The 2,500-nt window shown below is 61.2% G+C and overlaps 1 non-coding gene across 1 annotated transcript in view; it reads right to left on the reverse strand.

The window, feature by feature from the left end:
- LOC140473293 (5.8S ribosomal RNA) overlaps positions 1-144 on the reverse strand; it is a 154-nt gene extending 10 nt beyond the window's left edge. The window contains exon 1 of the ribosomal RNA XR_011958239.1: positions 1-144. This exon is cut by the window's left edge and continues 10 nt beyond it. This is a non-coding gene — a ribosomal RNA (5.8S ribosomal RNA).
- Positions 145-2,500: the final 2,356 nt, after the last annotated feature.

Consider the following 2,500-nt stretch of genomic DNA (forward strand, 5'->3'; position numbering starts at 1 on the left):
ACAGGCGTGGCCCCGGGAAGAACCCGGGGCCGCAAAGTGCGTTCAAAGTGTCGATGATCAATGTGTCCTGCAATTCACATTAATTCTCGCAGCTAGCTGCGTTCGTCATCGACGCACGAGCCGAGTGATCCACCGTCAAGAGTTGTCTGAGTTTGTTTTAGGTCTCTCCCTCGCCAGAGGAAAGCGACCCGGACCGCACATACGCTCCCCACCTTGAGCTACAGCCACCTGCACGCCGGCGTGCGGGCGGAGCAGGGTGGCGTGAAGCGATGGGGAGCACCATCCTGGTGCGGCCCGCAGAAACATACGTCTATTGGGGGGAGGAGGACAGGGCGCCCAAGAGGCGATGCGTGCCCCAACGCACCGCAGCGACGGAGGCAGGATCACCGCCACCATGTCGCCCGCCTAGTATCACGAGGCGTGCAGCAGCTTTGCCCTAGGAAAAGCAGAGGCGGGAACGGGCACCGGCCATCGGTTCGGCAGCGTCACTGACGCGTGCACGTGGCGGCGTGTCGGCGAGCGGACTTCCTGCGAGGAGGCGGGGGCGGCACTCGCCCGAGCAGACGCCCGCCCGGCCCAGCCACCGCCGAGGTGGACTGGGAGTCGCGGCAACGGCTCGTCATACTCGTTCCCACACTCACAGCGCAGCTTGCCCGCAAGCCACCGACCACCGATCGACGCCAGGCGCCCCGACCGAGAGCGGGATCGCTCGTTCGCCCTGCTGGCAGTTCGCTGGGGATCACTACTGCACGGAGCTCGGAGACCGACGGGCGGCAACTCGAGAGTCTTTAAACCACCACCCCCATCCCGCAAGTGCAAAGAGGCTGTATACGCACAGACGGGTGAGGGGAATAGGTACCCCGTCGGGTTTGAAGGGAGCGTGACTAGATAGCAACGATGTAAACCCAGCCGATTTGGGAGCGAAAGACCGGCGCCTGCATCACCGGCTTCGTTTCCCGTGGCTGGAGAGTACACCGAAACCCTCCGTCTGTCGCGAGCTCCCGACGACGCGGTGCCGCCAAGCAGCAGGGCCGGACCTGGTGTGGCTCCCCTCGTCGATCACAGACCGGTCGGCACTACTGACGAGACGGTGGAACGGGCTTCGCCCCTTGTGACGAAGGGTGATGCGAACCCGCCCGCCCGCGTGCGTTCGGGGTGGACTCGGCAAACGGAGATTTGAAATCGGAAAGTGTCCTCCTGCCCCGCGCAGGTAGGCGCCCAACAGTTGTGGGGGGTTTGGCGGTGACCACGGCTGCAGGGCCTGCTACCCCGACGAGCTCTCCTGCTGGCCCCGAAACCACCCTCGCGAGACAAGTTGAAACGGAAACGGGCGTACCCCCAAGCCGACGATCCTTTCTTATTTGTTACTTTTTTTTTCACTTGCTCGAGTTGTGGCGATTTGGCGGTGACCACGGCTGCAGGGCCTGCTACCCCGACGAGCTCTCCTGCTGGCCCCGAAACCACCCTCGCGAGACAAGTTGAAACGGAAACGGGCGTACCCCCAAGCCGACGATCCTTTCTTATTTGTTACTTTTTTTTTCACTTGCTCGAGTTGTGGCGATTTGGCGGTGACCACGGCTGCAGGGCCTGCTACCCCGACGAGCTCTCCTGCTGGCCCCGAAACCACCCTCGCGAGACAAGTTGAAACGGAAACGGGCGTACCCCCAAGCCGACAGAGATCCTTTCTTATTTGTTACTTTTTTTTTTCACTTGCTCGAGTTGTGGGGGTTTGGCGGTGACCACGGCTGCAGGGCCTGCTACCCCGACGAGCTCTCCTGCTGGCCCCGAAACCACCCTCGCGAGACAAGTTGAAACGGAAACGGGCGTACCCCCAAGCCGACGATCCTTTCTTATTTGTTACTTTTTTTTTTCACTTGCTCGAGTTGTGGGGGTTTGGCGGTGACCACGGCTGCAGGGCCTGCTACCCCGACGAGCTCTCCTGCTGGCCCCGAAACCACCCTCGCGAGACAAGTTGAAACGGAAACGGGCGTACCCCCAAGCCGACGATCCTTTCTTATTTGTTACTTTTTTTTTCACTTGCTCGAGTTGTGGGGGTTTGGCGGTGACCACGGCTGCAGGGCCTGCTACCCCGACGAGCTCTCCTGCTGGCCCCGAAACCACCCTCGCGAGACAAGTTGAAACGGAAACGGGCGTACCCCCAAGCCGACGATCCTTTCTTATTTGTTACTTTTTTTTTCACTTGCTCGAGTTGTGGGGGTTTGGCGGTGACCACGGCTGCAGGGCCTGCTACCCCGACGAGCTCTCCTGCTGGCCCCGAAACCACCCTCGCGAGACAAGTTGAAACGGAAACGGGCGTACCCCCAAGCCGACAGAGATGCTTTCGCTCCTGTTACTTTTTTTTTCACTTGCTCGAGTTGTGGGGGTTTGGCGGTGACCACGGCTGCAGGGCCTGCTACCCCGACGAGCTCTCCTGCTGGCCCCGAAACCACCCTCGCGAGACAAGTTGAAACGGAAACGGGCGTACCCCCAAGCCGACAGA

The sequence above is a fragment of the Chiloscyllium punctatum genome, unplaced genomic scaffold (genome assembly GCF_047496795.1).
Source record: "Chiloscyllium punctatum isolate Juve2018m unplaced genomic scaffold, sChiPun1.3 scaffold_567, whole genome shotgun sequence".
Taxonomy (NCBI): Eukaryota; Metazoa; Chordata; class Chondrichthyes; order Orectolobiformes; family Hemiscylliidae; genus Chiloscyllium; species Chiloscyllium punctatum.